This window comes from Pituophis catenifer, unplaced genomic scaffold (genome assembly GCF_029215685.1).
Source record: "Pituophis catenifer annectens isolate HBS135680 unplaced genomic scaffold, rPitCat1.0.hap2 SCAF_6, whole genome shotgun sequence".
Classification (NCBI taxonomy): domain Eukaryota; kingdom Metazoa; phylum Chordata; class Lepidosauria; order Squamata; family Colubridae; genus Pituophis; species Pituophis catenifer.
In genome coordinates this window covers 94,776,855-94,802,370 of record NW_027256886.1, presented here as the reverse complement: position 1 = coordinate 94,802,370, position 25,516 = coordinate 94,776,855, and the positions used below count along the sequence as shown (strand labels likewise).

At 42.9% G+C, this 25,516-nt stretch overlaps 1 protein-coding gene across 1 annotated transcript in view; it reads left to right on the top strand.

Moving 5' to 3' along the window:
• Nucleotides 1–25,516, top strand: part of ANK3 (ankyrin 3) — a 181,742-nt gene that overhangs the window by 29,885 nt on the left and 126,341 nt on the right. The window lies entirely within an intron of this gene.

The following is a 25,516-nucleotide window of genomic DNA, read 5'->3' as shown; positions in this document are numbered from 1 at the left end:
AAATAAGATGGCTATAATGATATAAAATAAATATGATATTTATACCATATAATGTGCTGGGAAATTATATCTACCTTAATGTCATCACTTTGGAAAATTCTGCATCAAAAATAAACATGTTTCGTGATCAAAACATAAGTAATCAAAATAAAAGAATGCAAACACAGAGGACTAGTGAGATGATCCTGCAAACAATATGCAGCGACCATTAATAAACCATGAACTTAGTCCAGGAAACTGTGAGAAAGAACCTCAAGATTGTGCTGCTTTGACTTTGTTTGATATAAGAGAGACGAAAGAGAAAACAGTGTCAGGTTTTTGAGATTCTGTTATAACCTATATTAAGGCAGTTGTGTTTTTTCTTGTGGTATCTGTTTCTTGATTTGGTCTACTTCAAAGGATTGGGACAATCTGAAATATTCTCAGAAACTTAGACAGAAAAACTAGCTTTTGATCCATTTCTGTGATTCTTGTCATTGATTAGGGTATAAACTTAACTCTTTTTTTTTTTTAAAGGTTGCTGTTACTTCTAATATTTAACATCTCCTACTTGGCCAATGGTTGCTAAATAGTGTGCTAGATCTGGATACTTTGTGCATTGCATCTTTTATATATAGAGTAGTACAAAATAATAGTGTGCTTCAATTATATCATATCTCAAGAAACAAATACAGCTAGATTTGCCCTAAGAAAAAAAAGAAGAGCCAGGCCTGACATGATGCCATAAGATGATTTCTCCTTCTGCATTAATAACAGGTCTGCAAAACTGAGGAAGTGACCTCTTTATAGCACAGAAAGTTACAGAGAGAAAGAGAGAGAGGGAGGGAGGGAGGGAGGGAGAAGGAGAGAGAGAGAGTTAACTTGAAGGCTTTGGTAGTGAAGAGAAAGAGAAAACCAACCTAGAACTAAGGAGAAATTTCCAGACAGTGAGAACAATTACTCAGCGGAACAACTTGTGTTCAGAAATCATGGGTTCTCCATCACTGGAGGCTTTTAAGAAGAGACTGGACCAGCCATTAATCTGGAATGATAGAGGGTCACCTACTCAACCAGAGGGTGGGATTAGAAGACCTCCAAGGTCCCTTCCAACTCTGTTATTCTGTTATCTGTTATGATAATCTGTGTGGCTGTTTCTTAAAATGGGAGACGGGACAGATATTAGGCTACCACTGATGGCGAGATGGTTCCAGAATTGCCTCTGGAGTGACTGTATCAAGAAACAAAGAAACAGAAGTAGCTCCCCATTTCAGGAGTGGGGAAGTACAGCAGACGAGGGCAAGGAAGGCTAATATCCCTAAAGCGAGGCTTCACCTGGAGAAGCTGGCATTAACAAAGTCTTCTTTGTGTAATCAGAGGCACACCAGATACCCTCAGCCTGGTGCCCTCCAGAGATGTTGGACCACAGCTCAGATAATTTCTGCCTCGGGGGCCGTGGAGGAGATCTGAAGCCATCCCAGCTGGAGTGGGGAGGGCTGACGTAATGCATGAGTTGCCATGAACTCGTGGGCTGTTTGTTCTTTTCCTGCAGAACAACTTGCGATATCACTGAAGTGAATAATTCTATATTTGGCTGGAAGATTCTGTATGTCAACTGCAGAGCTCATAAACAAGCAGAGGCCCTTCTTGGCAGCCTGCCAGGAATACATCTGGGGACTTATTTATTAGATATGTCCAAATTGTGGAGTAAAGGAGAAAATGCATTCCTGCTTTCAGCGAGTTTGTTGCTCTGAAGGAGGTGTTCTGCTTTCCCAGCACACTCTTACATAATTTGTGGCCTCCCTGATAGGAGAGAAATAGGAGGAATTGGATTTTAGTTGTTTCTCATCATAGGGAGAGCGTTTCAGACATTTTTCTAGATTATTTAAGCTTATCTCTGTCTCTGTATTATTGTTTCATTCCACTCCTTGCTGTAGGGACTTTAAAACAGGAATTTACTTTGTCATGTGCAGTTGCTTTCTTTGCTGGGTGGGGTCTGTCCTCTACGATAAGAGAAAGGGATGCTGATACTGAGCTTCCTGCAGATCCATGTTGCACGTTGAGAGATCTACTTCCCAAGCTTATGTTCACATGCTGTTCAATATAAAGCAACAACAAATTTACCCATGCAAATTTAGATTTAGGGGGAGGATTAAAGGGGGTTTCAGGCCAGTGATGGGTTGCTCCCGGTTCTGTCCGGTTCTTTAGAACTGGTAGTAAAAGCAGTGGGAGGCTCTGTCTGCCCGCCTGGACGTCATAATTGATGATCTGCACGTAATCCTGTTGCGAACTGGTAGTAAAGGTAAGTAGAACCCACCCCTGTTTCAGGCTACCTGGTAAATCTAGATATTGAATGCTTCGGTGTCAGTGGTGGGTTGCCCCCGGTTCAGACCAGTTCTATAGAACCGGTAGTAAAACCGGTGGGAGGCTCCACCCACCGACTCCGACGTCATCAGGAAGCTTCTGCGCGAGCGGCCCCATTGCGAACCAGTAGTAAAGGTAAGTAAAACCCACCCCTGTTCGGTGTCCTCTTTCAGTGGGAGACAATGGGATTTAGCCTGCATAACAACCTTTTCGCCAGATATATACAAATAGAAATGGAAAATGGTACTGTCCACCAGCCACTGGTAGTCTCCACCTCCAAGTTTTTTGTAGCACAGAGGAATCTATCTAGGACCACATAATGACTCTATGGTGCCATTTCATTTACGACGTGAGCATAAAGCATATTTAGCCATCATATTTGGCGAGTGTCTAGAAGCCTTTTATGTTTTTCTACCTGTCTCTACAATGAACTTCCACATGACCAGTGGGGCTTATGGCTCCCTTCTAAGGTAGGAGTAGAGAGCCGGTTTGATCTAGTGGTGAAGCCATCAGGCTACAAACTGGGAGGCCGAGAGCTCTAGTTCCTCCTTGAGCATGAAGCTAACTGGGTGACCTTGGGTCAGTCCCTTCCTCTCAGCCCTAGGAAGGAGACAATGGCAAACCACTTCTGAAAAACCGTGCCTGGGAAACCACAGGGACTTGTCCAGGCAGACTCTGAGAATTGGACACAACTGAATGGAAAATAAATAAATAAAATAAAATAAAATAAAATAAAATAAAATAAAATAAAATAAAATAAAATAAAATAAAATAAAATAAAATAATAAAATAATAAAATAATACAATACAATACAATACAATACAATACAATAAATAAAATAAAATAAAATAAAATAATAAAATAAAATAAAATAAAATAAAATAAAATAAAATAATAAAATAAAATAAAATAAAATAATAAAATAAAATAAAATAAAATAAAATAAAATAAAATAAAATAAAATAATAAAATAAAATAAAATAAAATAAAATAAAATAAAATAATAAAATAAAATAAAATAAAATAAAATAAAATAAAATAAAATAAAATAAAATAAAATAAAATAATAAAATAAAATAAAATAATAAATGAAATGAAATAAAATAAAATACAGAATTACCATTTCCAAAGGAAATAGAAGATAAACTTTGCCCATGACTCACGTGAGCTGAGAAGCATGTTCTCCAAGCAGCCAGCTGAGGAATATAGCTGGCCAAGACGTATTTTATTGTATGTGCATGACATAATCCCTTTCAAGATAAAGAGCAACTGTGAGTGCCTTTGGTGTTGGAGGGAACGAGACAATGGCAAGATAGAAAGTGTCTCTACTGTAATGTGATGCATCATGTACTATTCTATAAGACAGTAGTGGAGTATTTCAGGGAAGGCCTGTCACTCGAGTGTGGCAGAAGTGATGCCTGTGTTTGCTGGATTAGTAATAGAGGAGTGGTTTTGTTATTGCAGGTGTTCCTCGCCTGCGTTTCTTCCAGGAAACTGAGGATGCTTTGAATCTCTCTCTCTTTCTCCCCTTCCCTCCCTCCCTCTCTTTCTCTTTCTCTTTCTCTCTCCCTCTCTCTCGCCCTCTTTCTCAACTTTGAGACCCAGTAACGAACACTCAGGGTAGACTTAAATGCAGATCTCTCCTAAGAGGTAGAAAACCCAGGCTAGGACCCCAGCCACCTCAGTTAGAAAGAAAATATGAGCTGTCAACCAAAAGAGATTATCTCAGAGGTCTTCAAACTTGGCATCTTTAAGATTTGTGGACTTCAACTCCCAGAATTCTCTAGCTAGCATAGCATAGCTGGCTGGAGAATTCTGGGAGTTGAAGTCCACAAAGATGCCAAGTTTGAAGACCTCTGGATTATCTAATGCAGTGGAAGAATAGGTTCATAAAGAAAAAAAAATGTTGTTTATGGGCCTACCTATCTTGGCGGGTATTGCCACCCGAGAACTCACATTATTATGGTTATTACTGAGGAACATGTTGCATTTATGGCAGGGGAATGAAAATCAACTATACTAAGCCCTGTCCAGAATCACAGAATGCTACAGATGACCTGGGCAATGCTCACTTTCTCTTGGGATCCTCTGTAGAAGACCCTCCCTGTTTATCAGAAGAAGACAAGTTGTTCAGCTATAGAGGACCAAGATGGGCTACACTGCAGTGTTCCTAGGAAGGCCTTTCCCAGGATGACCTTCCTCTGTTTGGCATGAATGCTGCCATTTTACAGGTCTGTTGTGAGAATGAGGGTTTCCAAATGTGATAGTTTAATGGCCTGGACGAGATGTCTCTATACTGCCATTAGGAGCCAACATTTCAGAGGTGGGTTTCAGCAGGTTCTGACCAGTTCTGGAGAACCGGTAGAGGAAAATTTGAGTAGTTTGGAGAACTGGTAGTAAAAATTCTGACTGGCCCCACCCCCATCTATTCTCTGCCTCCCGAGTCCCAGCTGATCGGGAGGAAATGGGGATTTTGCAGTAACCTTCCCCTGGAGTGGGGTGGGAATGGAGATTTTACAGTATCCTTCCCCTGCCACGCCCACCAAGCCACGCCCACCAGCCATGCCATGCCACGCCCCCAGAACCGGTAGTAAAAAAATTTGAAACCCACCACTGCAACATTTCCTCTCTGTGTCCATCAGTGTTTTTTTCCAGCCAACTTTTTCCATTTGGAATTCTTCTTTGAAATGTCATTAAGCTTTCTTGTTTTAAGGAAAGCTGAGATTCCCTGTGAAATAAAATCTGTGATGGGACGGACATCTGCATGGGGAAAAGGGATAAAATATGTGCCATAATATCGTAACATGAAAATCGTGATTTAGGTATTAAAATCAGAAGCTGAGACACAAAGGGAGGGATCATCATGGCTTGTTGTGGGTTTTACTACATGATGGGATCTGATTGGTTTAAAACTCTGTAGTTGAAAGGCTGTTTCCAAAGCAGCTGCGTAGATTTTCAAAAAAATGATGAACTGGTCACTTTTTTCCTTTTCTCTTTCTCGCCCCTGGTGGGTCTTTCGATGGAGGTGCTTTAAATTAAGAAAGATGCAGAATATAAAAAGGTTTTCTGCACGCCAACATGGACTTCGTGAAATTGCTTGAACGAAGGAATTTTGCAAGCTCCGTGGCTGTTCCTATGTTCCTATGCACATTTCCCTAAATGGTCCATTTTTCTGTGTGTGTTTTTCAGTTCTACAACTCTCTGTCTTTTCCTGCATCGGAGTATTTTTAATTTATAACAGTGTTGAGTCTCATTTCTTCATGGCGAAATACACTAGTTACTTTTTTAATATAACAACAACGAAATCTGAATATAAATTGTTCCACTTTCCTGATCGACTGTGGAAGCCTCTATGAATACATTGTCAGCACCTTTAAATGTTGCACAAATCTTGAGTAAGAGTTTTGAAGCAATGGATATCTCCCAGAATTTAAGACTTAAGAGTAGATGGTTTTTAAAATCTTGTACTTGGTTGTATATAATTTGATAAGGCTGGGAACTTTCAGAAGAGTGCAAGAAAGGTAGTTCCATGGGATAGCTAGCTAGAGTTGGGAGCAGAGGTGGGTTTCAGCAGGTTCTGACCAGTTCTGGAGAACCGGTAGTGGAAATTTTGAGTAGTTCGGAGAACCGGTAGTAAAAATTCTGATTGGCCCTGCCCCCATCTATTCTCTGCCTCCCGAGTCCCAGCTGATCGGGAGGAAATGGGAATTTTGCAATAACCTTCCCCTGGATTGGGGAAAGAATGGAGATTTTACAGTATCCTTCCCTGCCACACCCACCAAGCCACATCCACAGAACTGGTAGAAAATTTTTTTGAAACCCACCGCTGGTTGGGAGCCTTTTGTAATGTGCCTTAAGCATGCAGGGTTCTGTTTTTTTAAAAAAATATCTTTTTACTGTGATGTTCCTAGAAATGTGTGGTTCTGGAGAAAAAAAAGGGAGCATTTTAGGAAAATGAAGAAGTTGGAGGGAAATGATATAATTCAACTGGTCCTCTGACCCCAAAAGATTGAAAAGCCTGCTCCTTTTTCTTAATTTAGTTTATATAGGACGCTTTGTGGTCATTTTTGTCAAGAACAAAGATTAGATGTACATTCAAGATTATTTAGGTGAGACAATTCTTGTGATATGGTTCAATTCTCCTGGCTGTTGTGGGGCAGACAGATAGCATTTCACTTGTGGGTCATTTCATAAAGTGATACTGTAGCTGCTCATGTTTTCATGCTTTTATTCTTTTGATATTTTAAACAAAAAGACTATTTTTAGAAAGTCTATGATTTCAGGCAGGGATGAAATCTACTTATCTTCCCTATCGGTTCGGAAGTGCGGGTGCGCATCATGTGCGATTTTGGACCCTCTGCACATGCGCAAAGTCTTCTGCACATGCTCAGAGAGTAAAAAACAGGTTACTTCCTGGTTAAAACCAGGAAGTAATGATGTCCAGGTGGATGGGCGGAGCCTCGTGCTGCCGCCACTACCGGTTCTCCAAACCACCCGCCGCCCAAACGGGTGCGAACCGGTAGCATTTCACCCCTGATTTCAGGATCTTATAATCTGCACATTTTGCATCCTTGTAGACTCCCGGCATGAAAACATTGGACATTTTGTTAGCTGTTGTAAATAGAAGTTAGTTTCAAGAGTTGACATGGTAGTTAGAATTTTTTATGGCCTCTACTGTGATATAAAATATTGGAGCATTTATCACAGTAGTGAGTCCAGTGAGTTCATTTAACAAAATTATGTCTGGCCTGTGATAATTGGCTATGCTGTCTGCATAGTAAGCTGTTAAAATAAGTTTGTCTCAATATAAGAAGTCATCTTTGTTCTCAGCTCAGGACTGGGATGATCCTGGCCTTGAAGATTTGGCATTTTCCTGAGGTCTGGGCTAGGTGTTAATGGAGCCTGGCATGCGCTGCATGTGATAGGAAGTGAGATGATTTCTTAGATGTCCTGGTTGCCTTATATTTGTATTGATTGATTGATTATTCATATTGTGCTATTTTGTTCTTCATGTTCTAGCTACCCAGAATTGCTAGGCTGAGATGACAGCGGCATACATTCTTTAAATCAGAGGTCTTCAGACTTGGCAGCTTTAAGACTTGTGGACTTCAACTCCCAGAATTCTCCAGCCAGCTGGCTGGAGAATTCTGGGAGTTGAAGTCCACAAGTCTTAAAGCTTTCAAGTTTGAAGACCTCTGATTTAAATAAATCAGTACATATTTGTAGCCAGAAGGCTTACAGTTAGCAGTATAAACGCAGTGATAAAGAAAGAAACTCTAAAAATGGTCTACTATCTGGCAGTATAGTTCAATTCAGACGAAGCACGATATTCTGCTTCTTATTAGACTTTGCACTTCCTACAACTGCCTAAACCCAGGGTCTCCATTTTTGTATTTTTAAATTATTGCACAATCTTGAATACCTGACCCAGTTTTAAAGGCCTTTCTGCACAAGGCCTGCCCACTTTCTCTGTTAAAGGCTTTCTAGGCATTTCCCCTGCAGCCATGGGTGTTCCCGTGTTTTCATTCTTTCCTTTCCTTTCCTTCCATGAATGAGGTTTAGGAGGGGATGGTCTCAATGGCCTTTCCACTGTTGCAGAATCCAAGAGTTCAGATGTGTAATAGTTTTGATGAGTGGTTTTTGCTCATTATGCACCAGTTTTTTCTGTCCGTACTATTTAAGAACAAGTGGCATTGATTGAATAGCAAAAAGAGTAAAGAATTAGTTAGCATCCCACATTTTCAAGTGCTTCAAGTTGCCCTGGACTCCATTTTTGTTCATTAACAACGGATTGCTAATTGAGTGTTAAAGGAGGCAGAGGAAGTGGGTGGGCCAAGGTTAATTCACTGGAAGAATCAACAGAAGCTTTTCCATCAGGTCACTCACCCGATGCTCAGATGTCACACTGGACTCCTCACATTGGCAGTGCATAGTCTTAGGTCACTTGGACAGAGGGAGACGGAAGCCATAACTTCCCATTTTTCCCTGGCTGGAGAAGGAGTCTTTTCTGGCTAGAGTGATGGATTTTATTTATGTGGCCGTGTAGCATGGTCATTGCTCACCATTTTTAGCACTGAAGGTCAAACATCCAGATTGGCTTATGCGCCCCCCCTTCAATTCTTTCATTAAACTCACGTTTATTGAATGAAAGCCCCATCCCTTATAACTCCAGCCATCAAAAAATGTTGGAATAAGAGATACCTGAATGTTTCACGATATTGACGCTAGGTGTGATGAACATCTGGTGGTGCTTGGATGTATTTTGCTGCAAATGCTTTCCAAGTTCATGCAAATAGGCCAAGAAGAACAATGGAAAAAGGAAAACGAATGAAAGAGTGGTCTCCAATAACCAGCTGAGAAGCTTGTCCCTCTTCAAGTCTGTTGCCAAAATGACACAGCTGCGCACAGCAAGAGCAGATGCAAGCCAATGTGCCACAAACTGCCTGAGTCCTCCTGGATAACATTTCCTCCACCCCCAGATATTTGTGCACCTGCTCATCATTTAGCCTCTTGTTACTAATATTTTCACAGCTTTTGAGACAGGTGCACCTGAGTGTGGGCTGCCTCACTACTCCCAGACTTGTGTTCCCTCCTTTCTAGACTTCTCACAAAACAACTGAGGCCACTTCCTCATTCCCACCACAGCCAACACCCTTGGCCTCCCACCCACCCACCCCCACTCACATATCTGTTTCCTGGACTACATTCTAAGTAGTCTAACCCCGATAGAAATCTGTTGAACAGGATGATATTCTGCACAATGTCCAAGTTGGATAAAGCAAAATGCGTAAGGATTCAGAGAGTCATGTATTCCTTAACTTTCAAGACTGACGGTCTCTCTAAATCAGGGGTCTCCAACCTTGACAACTTGAAGACTTGTGGACTTCAACTCCCAGAGTTCTGGGGAGTTGGGGACTTGTGGGGAAGTCCACAAGTCTTCAAGTTGCCAAAGTTGGAGACCCCTGCTCTAAATCAAGGATGTGGATCTCTACCAAAGCTGTCCTTGCAGTGGGGTTGCTTCAAACAGGGCAGCAGCAGAGGGTAGCAGGCCTAATGGTTGAAAAAGTCGCGCTCAGGGATGACTAGCCTTCTGCTACAAAAAATCAGGATGCAACAAACAGGGATTGGGTTTTGCTCCAGTAAAGTTATTGGAGCTTCAGCTGAAAGTGTCAGGTTGCCTAACATAACAACTGGGACAGGCACAATAGGGCTCTGTCCCTCGATCAATTCAGACTCCAGCCTGGGTTTCTGGCCCTGCTTTTAAGAAGTAAACAGTGCTTACGATTAAATTTTAAAGACATTATTTGGAAGAATGCAATTTGAAATCATGTGTGAAGAGCACATGACGTGGCTTATGGAACGGCTTGTGGGAGAAGCAGCCTCTCCTTTGTTCTGTGGAGGGTATTTGTAATCCTGCCATTTGGACTATCAGCGCATGCACAGAAACAGGGACTTGTAGTATAGTGTTTCTCAACCTTGCAGCTTGAATATGGGTGGACTTCAACTCATTGTCCACCCATTGCCAAGACAAGAGAAACAATTGTTTTTGTACAAAGACTGGATAGTCACAAAGATTTTGCACCCAAGGAAACTCCTTTAAAATACTCAGAGGGAAGAGAGTTTCATTCTGTGACCATCCTCAATTGTTCTTCACCAACTTGGTGCCCTACAGATACATGGGACTTCATAGTGTTCTTTGGAAATTCTGGCACAGAGACCGGTCTTCTGAATTCTTCACTGGACCTCATCTTTCTCAGACTGAGGAAAGGATTAAAAAACACCCTGTATGATGCCCTGTCAGTTTGCAAGGAAGGGAAACTCTTTCATCAGAACATAGTTTAGGATCCAGGAACATACCAAAGGGAATTGTTTGGAAATTGGAGGAATTCACAGCCTTTCACACTCTGTTTTGCATTTTCTAGAGCAGGAGTCTCCAACCTTGGCAACTTTAAGACTTGTGGATTTCAAGGATGATGGGAGTTGAAACTCAAAAGGGCTTCCTTGGGGAAGAAGAGGCGGCCATAAACCAAATTGCTTCGGTTTTTAAGGGAGATGGAGAAATGCAAAATGCATGTTCTTAGAATGCAGAATGACAGCCTTCCTTCTGCTCCCTGGATAGAATTCTATTTCCTTGTTCTTTGTATGGCATCATTCATGTTCTGATGCATCTGTATTTTCCCCTTCCTGCAGTAATGAAATGTATGCCATGCTGTAACCCTGGCCTGAATCTCCAGTAAAGTCCCAAAAGTGGAATTATGCACTGCAGCACATGCCGTTTCATTTTCCTGATCCATTTGAAACCAAAGTGTTGTTTCATTTTTTTGTGGTGTTTGTCAGAAGCACTAAACGGGACCAACCCAGATTTGATAAACCTTGAATATGAATGTGCTGCAGAAGTGGGGGGCGGGGGGGGGGATTTATCACATGTGATTTTGGGGAAAGTACCCAGGGGCTTTAAATATGCAAATAGAAGGGCCTGTCATTAAGCTGATAACACCAGATTCCACGGATGTTGAGCCTCATTGATCCATCATCCGTCTCCGAGACCAGCAAGATAGTCAGCACTTTCCAAAATTCCTCTCCCATGAAGGTGGGAGGGGAGGGGGGGCTCGCTTGCACCGCCTTCCACCAGGAGCGATGAGTCACCTTTCCCTGCTGGGGGAGGAGCCCAGAACGAATTCTCAGGGGACATGAGCGTCTTCCATGACAAGTGATCCTAATTCATCTTAGTTTTGCTTATTTCAGTTTGTACAGTAGCATCCTTTCCTTTGCTTTTATGTTCTTGGGGATTCAGAGTTTGATCATCATTTGTCATAGCAGGAAGACAGGCAGAATTTCAGATCTTCCCGTTGCTTCGGGCCATTATTCATGATCTCTCTCGCTCTCTCTGTCTCTCTCCTTCCCTCCCTGGATTCTACCATCTACCGGCGTATGGGGGGGGATTAGAAAGGATCTGTAGGCACCCCCACTTTGCTCTTCATGGAACTGGAGAGAGAGCTTCTCTTTTGCACATGTGTGGGTGATGCTGCCTTCCAGAACGAAGGTTGGAGCTAGTTTTTGTGCTGAGCTGTCAGCAGCTGCAGCAGAGATGGGAGGAGGAGGAGGAGGAGGAGGAGGCCGTCCAGTTTTATGATCCTGCTGACAAATGTGAGCCGTGGCTAGAATGCAAGTCATTTACTGCTGGCAGCAGGTCCTCCAATGTGTAGAGAAGTTAGCCTTTGTTGGGTCTGGCAGGTGCTGAACACCTCCATGTGACCCCGGAGGTGTGAAGCTGGTAGCCCCTTGCCTCCTTCATAGCCACATGATTCTGTTTCTCTGGCTGGGGTTTTGCTTTGCAACCTGTTGGGCAGATCTGGAGGTGGGGTGGGGTGGGGGCCCAGTATAGTGCTCTTTGGAGATTCTGGGACAGAGACTGAATTCTTCACTGGACCTCAGCTTTCTCAGAGTGAGGAAAGGACTAAAAAACACCCTGTATGATGCCCTGTCAGTTTGCAAGGAAGGAAGAATCTTCCATCAGAACCTAGTTTAGGATCCAGGAATAGACCAAAGGGAATATTTGGAAATTGGAGGAATTCACAGCCTTTCAGACTTTGTTTTGCAGTTTCTAGAGCAGGGGTCTCCAACCTTGGCAACTTTAAGACTTGTGAACTTCAACTCCCAGAATTCCTCAGCCAGTTTTGCTTTGCTGGCTGAGGAATTCTGGGAGTGGAGACCCCTGTTCTAGAGGGTCAAAATTCACAATTTTATGATTAAAAAAAAATATTTTTTTTGTCAAAATAGGGCCCAACGTCTCCAAAACTAGGGTAAAAATGTAACCTCATGCAGTCTGATAATGCTGCCCTAGCCTCACGAGCTAAGTCTGCAGCCTGTAAAGAGTGGCTTCTGGTTGCAAGGAGGCTTCCTGCTCATAAGAAGAATCACCATTGATGTCCCACTGATGCTAAGTGGAGCATCCGACGATGGACCTTTCCTTATGAAGGACGTTTCCTGCCTGCCTGAGAACATGAGGGGAATGAATGACCTGCAGCTAGAGGGACCTTTTGTTCGGACCCTGCAGAAGTCGTCTGAGGTCCTCCTTTCCCTGATGGAATGAAAGGCCTTTATTTGAGCCTTTGATCAGTTTAAATAACACAAAGTGACATGCAATAAGATAAACACAGCCAGCGCAGGTGTTTCCTTTAGGGAGATCTACAGCAGTGGCCCTGCAGAGCTCTGGGGTTATTCAAAAGTAGATCTTCGATGCAAAGTCTGGTGAGCCGATTCGGACTTTGCCCTTGGCTTCGTCAAACCTGGCAAATGGGTGACGGTCCAAGGACCAGTGGCAGCCCCATCTTGGACAGACCTCCTGCTTCTGCCTTCTCTGTTGCCTCCTGCCAAAGCAGAAGGTGGGAAGAGGCAAGGTTTATTTTATTTAGAGCATTTTGTGTATCACAGCCTCAGGAACCTTATTTTATTTATTTATTTTATTTATTTAATTTGTCAAACATGTACAAGATAACAAGTATAGGTATGAACATAAACAAAGGAAGTAAATACAAATAAATAAGGACAGTAGGACAGGGACGGTAGGCCCGCTGGTGCCCTTATGCAAGCCCCCTTTATGGACCTCTTAGGAATGGTAGACAGTTTAAGGTTGAAGCTGTGAGGGTTTGAGGATGCAGCAACGGAGTCAGGTAGTGCATTCCAGGCATTGACCGCTCTGTTGCTGAAGTCGTACTTTCTGCAATCGAGTTTGGAGCAGTTTACCTTGAGTTTGTATCTATTGTTTGCCTGTGTATTATTGCGGTTGAAGCTGAAGAAGTCACTGAAGTTAACCTTCAAGGGAGACAAACTGGTGTTGGAAGAAATATCCTTCTGGGTTCAGCTCCAAGTGGGGGGAAAAGACACTGGATTCATGGAAGTTGCTTGGAAAGAAGATTTATTGATGAACAGGATCACATGGCTTGAGATCCTGGGCAGAAGAAAGGAAGAGATGCTCGGAGTGCCTGGGTTTTATTCCCTCTGTTGGGCTTTGAATTTGAGCTTGTGTTCTGATTGGTTGTCAGATTCCCATGGGGTCATGCAAGGGTAACTCTATAGGTTGTCTTTTGAGTCCCAGGCTTGGTTGAGTCTTGCTGGGTGATGGAATCTCCCCAGGTGCCATGTGGTGAGTTGTTGCTAGATGGGTAGAGGACTAATCCTATCTTTGTTATATAGAATGGACTGGCTCAGGCCTTAATGGCCCATTAACAAAGGGGGAGGGGAGGCGCTGAGTTTCTGCCTCCCTTTTTGGGGAAATATTCTGCCCTTTTAATATTTCCTAAAATATTTCATTTTTCTAGGAGAGGGGTGGGTGCTAACTTCCTACACTGGAATTTCACTTATAACACACACCAAGGATTGTGAGATTGCTTCTGCAAACTTGCTGCTCTCCTCACGTACACAATGCTTTAATATTCGGGTTTCTCTTCTCTCTGGCTTTAACCAAGGAAGAAATGATGTCTTGTAATGGCTCCACCTGGCATGTGATTTAACTTTCTTTCCCTCCAGGAACATAATTTATTTATTCATTGGATTTATATGCTGCCCTTCCCCTGAAGGACTCAGGGGGGCTCACAACAATAAGAAACAGAAAATACAAAAGTTAAAAGACAAATGAAAACAGAGTATCCAATAAGTAAAGTTAAACGTGGGAATACCAATTCAAATTTAAAATTTAAGAATATAAAAAGCTACAAAATCAGTTTAGAGTCAACCCAGACTCGCCCATTGGAAGAGCCAGGTCTTCAAGGCCCGGCGGAAGGTTTGGAGGTCGGGGATTATCCGGAGCTCCAGGGGTAACATATTCCAGAGGGTAGGGGCTCCCACAGAGAAGGCTCTCCCCCTAGGGGTCACCAGTCGACATTGTCTAGCCAAAGGTACCCTGAGGAGGCCAACTCTGTGGGAGCGAACTGGGCAATGGAAGGCCACCGGTGGCCGGAGGTGGTCTCGCAAGTACTCCGGTCCTAGGCCACGTAGGGCTTTAAATGTGATCACCAGCACCTTGAATTGCACTCGGAAGACAACCGGGAGCCAATGCAGACCGTGAAGGAGTGGTGTAACATGGGAGTACCAAGCCACCCCCATGACAACCCACGCGGCCGCATTCTGCACCAATTGAAGTCTCCGAATGCTCCTCAAGGGCAGCCCCTTGGCTGCCATAATGGGATGACATTCATTTTCCTCCTTCCTGGCAGACTTCCATCATTTGGGGAAAAATGGTGGTGTTAAATCAGTTCCCTAGGACCTGATTGTGGGATTCTCAGCCAACCTTCTGGTTCCATAAGAGCTTTTCTTTGCTTACAGCAACAGCTGATGAAAGGTTGGATCTGAAATAATTAGGGGAATCAGCTACATTGGAGTGTAGGAAGTTAGCACCCGCCCCTTTCCTGGAAGAATGAAATATTTTAGAAAATATTAAAAAGGCAGAATATTATATTTCCCTGGATGAGAAATGGAGAAGCATGTTTTAAAGATGAAGCAGCTCCCACCTTCCTGCCCCCCACCCTTTGTCAATGGGCCATTAAGGCCTGGGCCAGTCTATTCTATATAACAAAGATCTACCTCCTTCAGGCAGAGCCATAATAGGAATTGCCAAAGATCCAACAAAGATAGGATTAGCCCTCTACCCATCTATCAACAGAAGCTCACCACATGGCACCTGGGAAGATTACATCAGCCAGCAAGGCTAGCTATGACCCCCACCCCACCCCCTGGGAGTCTGACAACCAATCAGGATACTCTTTCTGGGCCCCAGGAAGTTCAAAGCCAGGGAGAGCATAAAAACCAGTGGACTCGCTGTATTCCTCCCTTCTTCTGTTCAGGCACTCAAGCCACGTGATCCTGTCCACCATTAAACCATCTTTCCAAGCAGTCTCCATGTTTCCAGTGTCTTTTTCCCCATTTGGAGCAGAACCCAGAAGGATATTTCTTCCTACAGGAGGGCTGTTGCTGTGGAGCAAGTGGGGGCAAAGAGAAATTCCAGCTTCATTCTTAGCGACTTCTTGGCACACCCATACCTTTGTCTTGGCGATCTTTACAGGCATTCTTCTGGGATTTCCCATACAAACACTGACCAGACCTGAATTTCCAAATCCAAAAATGCCAGACAAGACCCAAAGGTTTCCATGGAATTAATCCTTCCCTCTTATTTCACTCAATATGTAGCATCCTCACTCCATCCTTCAGTGATTATTTGTCACCTTTATTTGCTTCCAATAAAATTGACTCATGACAGTTAAGACAAGTCCAAAAATATAAAAACCACCCTATACAATACAGTAAATGTCTGAGGAGGGCAACAGGGGCAGAATAATGAAAAATCACTGTAGTTGGGCAACACAACCTCCTCATAACAAATATGAGAGGAAACATCCCTTTTGACTTTCTGACAAAAGCAGTAAGTTCCTGCAGATGTCCCTGTACTCAGCTGTCAAATACCATGAAGCACCAGCTTTTTATTGCTGATAGATCTGAAGTCCTGTTGTGAAATATGCACTCTTGATTCACGCATTGAATTAAATTACAACATTATTTGTTTGGTTTTGGCTTGGTATCGGATGTAATTTGTAAACCATGATATTTGCATCAATGTGTTGTATGAACCAAACTGGTTGTAATTTGTTCTACAAACCATGTCTAAAGAAGCCATGAGATCTCATGGTGTCAAATACCTCAAAGATGTCTACTGAATGTTTTGATCACAGTATTTATAAACAACAACAACAAAATTGGAAGGGACCTTGGAGGTCTTCTATCCAACCCCCTGCTTAGCCAGGAAACCCTATACATTTCAGACAAATGGTTTTCCAATCTCTTTTTAAAAACTTCCAGTGTTGGAGCATTCACAAGTTCTGGAGGCAAGTTGTTCCACTGGTTAATTGCCCTCACTGGCAGGAAATTTCTCCTTAGTTCTAGGTTGCTTCTCTCCTTGATTCATTTTCATCCGTTGCTTCTGGTCCTGCCTTCAGGTGCTTTGGAGGATAGCTTGACTCCCTCTTCTTTGGGGCAGCCCCTGAGATATTGGAACACCCCTATCATGTGCTTTCAAAACAGAGGAAGGTGGTTTTAGTTACAGTTATGAGAACAAAAAAGTGAAAGTAAAAAAAGAAGTAGAGTTGCTTGATCACTGAGTTCTCATACTAGCGACGAGAAATTGTTGTAGACATGCGGCTTATATATATATATGACGATTCTGACATATGTACAGTATATAGCCGTGATGGCGAACCTATGGTACGCGTGCCACAGGTGGTACACGAACCCATATCGGTGGGCATGCAAGCATTGCCCTAATTCAGCTGCACATCTGCGTGCCAGCCAGCTGATTTTCGGGCCTTCTGGGCCCACCGGAAGTCAGGAAACAGGCTGTTTCCGGCCTCCGGAGGGCCTCCGGAGGGGTGGGGAGGGAAAGGCCCATTTTTCGCTCTCCCCAGGCTCCAGGGGCTTTCTAGGAGGCGGGACACATTGCACATGGGTGTGGGCACTCACATGCGTAACCTCCACCCAATGGCAAAAAGGTTAGCCATCACTGGTATATAGGATGGTCCAAGGCACAAAACCTGCCAGTCTGTCTTGCTGTCCAGGCAGGGGGACATTTCCTTGGAAAGTCCATCTTCTGTCTTAAATTTCAGCAGGGAAGAGAAGTGCCATGAGGTGCCTTTCTGCCTTTCACATGGGACAGACGGTTTCATTGGAAAAAAATAAAATAACTGGACACCAGTCTTTGGCAACATATACAGTAGTGGCCAAAATTGTGGAAACCTTTTGGGAAAAGTGTATTTTCTAAAACTAGCTAATAACACCACTGTTTTTTTTTTGAGTAGTAACCATAAAGTTATATATCAATGGAAAGATACTTTAATCAAGAATGTGATGCAATAACTTTTATGAAGGATTTGCTATTAAAATAGCAGTTACGGTATAAAGAAGAAAAGTGAAACACGTAGAAAAAACGAGATATACAAAAATTATCACCATGTCAAATTGTAGGAAGAAATATCCTTCTGGGTTCAGTTCCAAGTGGGGAAAAAGACACTGGAAACATGGAGACTGCTTGGAAAGATGGTTTAATGGTGGACAGGATCACATGGTTTGAGTTCCTGAGCAGAAAAGGGGCGAGATGCAGCAAGTCTCCGGGTTTTATGCCCTCTCTGGCTTTGAACTTCCTGGGGCCCAGAAAGAGTATCCTGATTGGTTGTCAGACTCCCAGGGGGTGGGGGTCTTAGCTAGCCTTGCTGGCTGATGTAATCTTCCCAGGTGCCATGTGCTAAGTTTCTGTTGCTAGATGGGTCCTATTGTGTTGCAGATGATGGTCCATTGACAAAGATTGAGTTTCTGCCTCTGGCCCCTTGACAAAGGATGGGGGCAGGAAGATGGGAGCTGTTTCATACTTAAAACATGCTTCTCCATTTCTCATCCAGGGAAATATAATATTCTGCCTTTTTAATATTTCCCAAAATATTTCATTCCTCTAGGAAAGGGGTGGGTGTTAACTTCTTACAAGTTAATAGTTGGGTAACCTTTAGCATGAATTACAGCCTTGCAACATCTTCCCAAGGAGTGAACCAAGTCTTTTAGATCTGCAGCTGTTATAATGTGAAACCAAGATTTAAGAATGGCTTCTATTAACTGGGTCTGGTTTTATTGCTGGGTCGCTTCTGACTAACAGGTTTCTTTAGTCAGCTCCATAGATTTTCAATTGGGTTAAATGTCTGGGCTATTCCCAGGCCATTCCAGCATTGGAATAGGATTATCTTGAAACTCCAAAAAAAGTGGTGTTATTAGCCATCAAACCTCAAAAATACACTTTTCCCAAAAGGTTTCCACAATTTTGGCCACTACTGTAGCAAAAATATTTCCACTTCCAAGATGTTCTCCTACTAACCCCCAAAGACAAATGAACACATTAGTACTGTATGAAGAATTAGTTCTAAATTAGTAAATTCATCTGATATTCTGACACAAGCTGGGCAATGCATTTATTTGGTTTTAGAAGGATGATTGAACCATTATATTATGCTGTATAAATTATGGTTTATATTACTAAGCATTGCTATGGGCCTACAAACCATGGTTTTATCATGAAAAGTTGAGTCTTGTTGGTTGATACTGTTCCATATCCTTCCTTCTACTAGGCAGCTGCTTCTGTCTTCTGTTTGAATAACCATAGTTTGTTGTTTTAGATGCAATCAACAAACTGTCAGATACGCTGGTTTCCAGTGTGCTTCCAATTTGAGTTTAAGGTCCTTCATGGCCATGGGGCCAGATTATTTGCAGGACTGCCTTTCTCTGAATGCGTCTTCCCATCCTATCAGATCTGGCAAGAGAGACATCTCTGGGTTCCATTTGTGCAGAGTGTCATTTGGTGGGACCCAGGGAGAGATACCCATTGCATGAATCATCGTCTCCCTGGAGATCAAATTGGCCCTGTCTCTGTTGGCCCATCACAAGGCTCTAAGATGTGGCTATTTCCTGCCTGTGGGAATTGGATTTCCCGTGAAGTGGTTGTATTGAGAGTTCTTACTGTTTTTATGGGACGTGATGGCTCAGTGGCCAAGACATTGAGCTTGTCGATCGAAATGTTGGCAGTTCAACGGTTCGAATCCCTAGTGCCGCGTAACGGGGTGAGCTCCCGTGACTTGTCTCAGCTTCTGTCAACCTAGCAGTTCAAAAGCATGTAAAAAAAATGCAAGTAGAAAAATAGGGACCACCTTTGGTGGGAAGGTAACAGTGTTCCGTGCGCCTTTGGTGTTGAGTCATGCCGGCCACATGACCACGGAGATGTCTTCGGACAGCGCTGGCTCTTCGGCTTTGAAACGGAGATGAGCACCGCCCCCTAGAGTCGGAACAACTAGCACATATGTGCAAGGGGAACCTTTACCTTACTGTTTTTATTTTGGTGGCTGATTGTGGGTTCATTTTGTATTTTTTGCTTCTTTGTTAAAGAAACAAATAAACAAATTTTAGTATATTTTGAAACCATTCAGCTCCCAACTTTAGGAAAAAGTTGCATTAACCACAATTTAGGATTGAACTATCACTGCGTGAGCAAAAGAAAGAAAGAAAAAGATTTAGACTCTCTTAGTCTAAAGAGTGTGTTTTTCTCTATCACAAATGGATTTAATAAATCAGAGGTAGTGTTAGTGTTGCGGTCAATTATCGTAAGTTTATTTTCCATTCTTGAATGAAATAAAGGCTACATTTTTTTATTTCCACTGCAATTGGACAGCCCACAGGCCAGTGTGTTGTTTTCTCTCTCTCTCTTTCCCTCTCCCTCCTTCCCGCTCTCTCTCTTTTACATCTGTGCACCTGGCAATGCCACTAATTCTTCAAGCAGCTGAGAAGGCAACTCCAGTCCATCCAACCCATCCATGATGTTATTTCCCCAGGTTTAAAAAGCTCCTGAGCCCCTTTCCCTTTGACAGCATGCAGGCTGGGTAAACGTTGTGTTGCTTCTGGAAAACAAGCACAATGTCAACCCTGAAGCTGACCTGACCGAAGCCATCTTGGAGCTTCAGTGTTGCCTGAGGTCAGGTGAGCTTCAGGGTTGACACACAACCTGGGTCCTTTCCTGGAGAACAGCTGGTCAACAGCATCCCGGAAGCTCATTTCAGGAGTGACACTGCCTGCCGGCCGGGCCTTGTTACCCGCTGATTTGGAGGCTATTTTGGTCCTCCTCATCCCAGGCTTACGCAGCCCGGAAAGGGCTCAAGATTACAATGCAGGGAGGCATCTCCAGGACGTCTCTTCTGCTGGTCTCTTGGTGCTCCTAGCCAGACCCCGACTTGCCTTCCCATTCTTTAGAAATAGTTGGAGAGGTAGTCTATGTGACCATGCTGGCTGGCTTTGCTGCTTTCTGTTTGGCAGCTATTTTGGGCTGACAAGCCGTGTGCAAAGTGTTAACTAATTGAATCATCATGTTTCACATTTGACCACAGAAGATGGCAGTGGAAGAGGGGGAGCACTTCGTGGACCAAGTAAGTGTGTGCAGATGCTGTCATAAGGTTGCTTTTAAGATTTATTTCTCTGCACTTGTGTGCTGGTAATGAGTTATTATTACTATTATTGTTGTGGTTGTTGTCATTCTTGGCAAAAAGAATCCTGGTCTGCAGGTAAATGTGTACGTAGATCTGTTTGCTTCATTTTTTGAGTGTTTTTTCAAGGTTTACCTCTAAAGCAAGCAAGGGAGTCAAGGTTTAGTTCTCTGCCCTCTGTTTCTCCAGCCCTCCGAAAAGTTGCAATGGGGTGTTCTGTTTACTGCATAGAAGATGCGTGGAAGAAATGTAAAAGGATATGTTTGTGTCAAAGAAAAGGCCTAAAATACATCTGATGCGCATCCTATTTTTCATTGTGTGGTCTTCCTTGAGAGAGCTCGGATGACCTTACTCAATAAAACAATTGTACCTGATTTAACTGAAATGCTCATTGATAATAAGGAGCTAGAGCTGCTGAAGTTGAAGTTATAAAATCTGCCAAATTTGAGGATCCTGGATGACCTTCTAGATCAAACTTGGGTGAAAGAGGGATTCTTTGTCCAATTCTTCAAATGATCCTTAGAGCATGAATCTCTAAACTGCATAATAACCTACTTTGGCAATGAGTGAGATGGTTGGGACTGCAGGGGAACATTAAGTATTATCCCTTTGCAGCAGCTTGACTGTCAAGGATCAATCACCCTGAGTGAAGTTTGTTATCCACTGGTATTACTGATACGAGGATAAGGACTTTTCAAAGATCAACAGTGCTTATAGGAGAAATGGTGATTTCCTTGGGTGATAAAAATATTTCAGAATGAATACAACCATATTTTCTTATGCTACTTCATGGCAATTGCAGCAAAATATCCAGTATTAATAACTGTGTGGAATAAGTGCTGATTTTATGACTATTGTTATAATATTCATGCATCTTAATGTACATGTGCTCAATGGATCCGTTCTAAGGATGGTATGTGGTGATGGACCACGTGTAGCCCTTACCGGCTTACCCAGATGTTCCATGCAGATGTATTATTAGTGGTAGGGAGTTCCACCAATGAAATGGGGGGGGGGTTTGCTCTGCAAGAAAAGAAAAGAAAAGAAAAAAGAAAAGAAAAGAAAAAAAAGGGAAAAAAAGAGATTGTTGCGATGTAAAATTTCCCTCTAAGGTAGTATGGAAAATAAACATATTGCATCTGAAATAATTTTTGCAAGCATACCTTTGAAAGTGGCTTTACTTCTCCGATGACCCTTCCTAGTTAAGAGCAAAGTGCTACATGGTTAAGCTTGACTCCCAGTGATTGTGTGAACTGAGACATTTTAAAGATAGGAGCGTATCTTACAAGGCGTTTGTAATCATTTCTTGTAAGAGACCGCTAGGTGGCAGCCTGTTAGCCATGACATTTACAGTATTTCTCTTCAGGGTTTTTTATGCCACCTACTGGTGGGACTCTGAAGTTTCTGTGTCTCTTTGTTGCCATCTAGTGGTTATCTTGCTAGGACCCCTAACTCAGAAGCTGCGGGCCAGGAGAGGTTTGAAGGTTTGTCCATGTGCAGAGAGTGTGGACTTTGATAAGAAGAGAGGGCTTGGACATTTGCTTATAAGCATCTTTTTTTCCTGCCTAAAAACAGAATACTGATAAAATGGTAGGAGAGTATAGTCTTTTTGGTGAAATATCTTCTCCTCTCCTCTCCTCTCCTCCCCCTCCCTCCCTCCCTTCCTCCCTTCTTTCCTCCTACAATATAGAGGAAGCCTGCTTTGCTTAGAGCTGCTTGTGTTGGCTTTAACTTACTGGCTTAAGGGTCTATTTCTTACTTATCAGCGTTTGCTAAATCCTTAGCTGTATAGAAACGCTGAGCATACAGAAGAAAAGTGAAGGTAAAACTGAGGTTTTACAGGACCTCAGAAGGCCTTCTGCCTTTCCACCCAAAAACAGCCAGTTTTAGGCCAGTTTGCTTGGAAGAGATGTCCTGGTGGGATCAGGTTTCTGGCCTTCTGCAGGCTGAAGCTGGGGTGTCAGGCTGCCTGCCTGCTCTCGGCCGAATGTGTACAGAAGGGCTGGGTTGAGGCTGACATGGTCCTGCCCTAAACAGAGGCTCCGAGAGTGCATTGACCTGCTCCCTGTTCATGGGCAATACTGCTGCTCTGGCATTTTACTAGCGACTCAGCAAATGCTGCGTTCTCTCCCCTGAGTGCACGGAGACATGGCGTGCGCAGAGGACACCACGGGCAACACAAGCTGAACCATGGCGAGGAGTGAATCGACAGGGGTATGGTGCTTCTTTGCTTCCAGCAGGGAGTTGTGGTGAATAAGCATTGTAGATTTATGTAGCGTGAGCTTCAAGTGCGCTAAAAGGGACGCCGTACCTGATCCATAGATTAAGGGAGTTCCGCTTGGTAGCCCTTTGGAAGGATGTTCTGGAGAAATCCTTGGTAGGGTGCAGCACGCGTTGGGAGTAGCTACCAGAGATTTATGATGATTCCGTGGATTGGGAAAGTTGTCAGATCAATTATAGACTGCAATCAATTATATTACGGGGAGATTTGCTGAGATTAATAATTGAGATCAGAAGGATTTATAGGAAGCCATGTTTTAAAAGATAAAGAATGTTATGATGTGATGATTCACCTAAACACAAAATTTATCTGGCTGTTGAATTTTTTTTCCCCATCTAAAAAATGACAAAGCATTTAGGAGCGAAAGAAAGAGAAAGTATATCCAGAACGGGCAGAGCTTGCTGTTACAACTAGATCTTTTCCTGTAAAACCTAATTGTACCCCCCTGCTCATTATCTATGCTTTTCCCTCCTGTGTGCTAACTGGAATGCAGCTGGTCCTCTTCCTTTAAAACACCATGAAAGCACATGGCTAGCTTACTGTGTACCATTCTGAAATGCTAAAATTAAGCTACTGTTCGGGTGATGACAGACATAAAGCATTGCTAAGTATCCCAAACCATGTTTTACTACTATGCACAAATAAAGAGGTGGCCTATTTAAATTAAAGTGGAAAATTCAGAAGGAATCTGGAGTAACATCCCACCACTGATCCCTTGCATACTAATTGAAACTGCTTCTTAGCCTGTAAAAAAAAGGGGGGGGATGCATGATCTTTGACAATATTAGGGGCACAACTCTCCTCCCATACTTTTTGTGGCTCTAGGAGCTCTTCAGCCGCCCTCCCCCAATTAAGCAACTATACCAAATATCAATGATTGGGTTTTCTGGCATTATAAGGCTTCTTTTATTATTTTTAAGTAGTAGTAGTAGTAGTTGTTGTTGTTGTATGTTTGTGTGTGTGCCTTCGAATCAGTTTAGATTCTTGGCAACTTCCTGGCAAGTCTCTGAAGATTTCTTGACAGCATTTCTGGAAGTGGTTTGTTCTGCCTGACTAGGTGGCTCAGTGGCTAAGACACTGAGCTTGTTGATCAGAAAGGTCGGCAGTTTGGTGGTTCGAATCCTTAGTACAGGTCTCCTGTGTGAGCATGGGGTTGGACTAGATGACCTCCAAGGTCCCTTCCAATTCTGTTACTGTTACCATATGGCCTTCTTTTTTGTAGGGCAAAGAGAGAGGGACAGGCCCAGAGTCTCCCAGCTGCTTCTATCCCCAAGGTGGGACTAGAACTTGGTGCCTCTTTTTGTTGTTGTTAGTTGTGAAGTCGTGTCTGACCCTTTGTGACCCCATGGACAATGTTCCTCCAGGCCTTCCTGTCCTCTACCATCCTCTGGAGTCCATTTAAGCTCACGCCGACTGCTTTAGTGACTCCATCCAGCCACCTCGTTCTCTGTCGTCCCCTTCTTCTTTTGCCCTCAATCGTTCCCAGCATTAGGCTCTTCTCCAGGGAGTCCTTCCTTCTCATTAGATGGCCAAAGTATTTGAGTTTCCTCTTCAGGATCTGGTGCCTCTAATGCTACTTTTTTAAATCTTAGATGAAGCTTAAGCCATTCAAATAACTCTATAAACCCTGCCTCTTTCAGGTGGAACAAATCTAGACAATACAGCCTTATGTGGCATGGAAAAGCACAGAACCTGGTATAACCTGGAAAACCTGCCCATAGGATAACCACTTGGCACATCCATGTAACTCTTCATAAATGAGTTGTTCTTATTGACTTAAGTGTCCTACTTAAGTCCGCATTGACATACTTTAATTTAACATTGACAAGCTAACAACTTGCCCCAGAGTCAATGTTTCGTTGAGAAGACTTTGTCCCTAAGAGTTTTCAGGAGGGGGCCAGGTGATAAGATGTGTGTTGTGAAATTGTGATATCAACCCTATCAACCCATATCAACCCTATTTGTTGATGTTGATATGTTGTGACACAAGCACAATGGGGCAGTGCTTCAATCACAACAATAGGTTTTGTTGTTTCAGTGTCTCTGTGGCTAGAAACAGCTTTGTTGAGTCAACTCACAGTTGGCATGCTGTAATGCACTCTAAACTGCCCCTGAAGGCCACCTGGAAGCCATAGATGGTCCAGAATGAGGTGGCATGGACAATGTTGGCCTGCCTTGTTACCCCCAAGTGACCTCACTGCATTGCTTTCAATTTGTCTGGCACGATTGTGTGCTCTGAATTGTTCAATCAAACAATACCATTGTTTTAGACTTCTCTATCACAGCACCTACCCGCCCTAAGATCTGTGCCACCCTCACCTGGATGACATTCCAGATGTCTCTAAACACCTGGATATTGTTGGCTCTGTTTTCTGTTCAAGGGGCTGGGTTAAGATGCAAAGAGTTTCGGTTAGTGCCTCTTTATTGTTTCTTATTTTTAATGTAAGTCACTCAGAGTTGGGATCAGACATTCTAAATTAAACAAACAAAGAAACAAACAAACAAACAAACAGCTGTTTCTAAATTTAATGTGTGCATGTATCTATTGGTTTTCTTCAAATAAATAGCTTTATTGTACTTCTTGAATGTGAGAATGTTCCACAATGGAGAAATTCTGCAGGTGACTGACTTTTTCCTTTTACCTTGTGTGTAGAAGCCCCCACTTTATTCTGTAGTAGGAGTTTCCTCCTCCTTTGCGAGAAGAAAGTATCAGAAGGGTACAAAGATTTCTTCACATCGAATATTGATGGTCTAGGAACAAGTTCATTTCTCCAAAATACAGTTATTGCTCCTCTTCCACGGGGAAATCAAAATGAGCTCCATGCTAGGACAGGAGCCAGA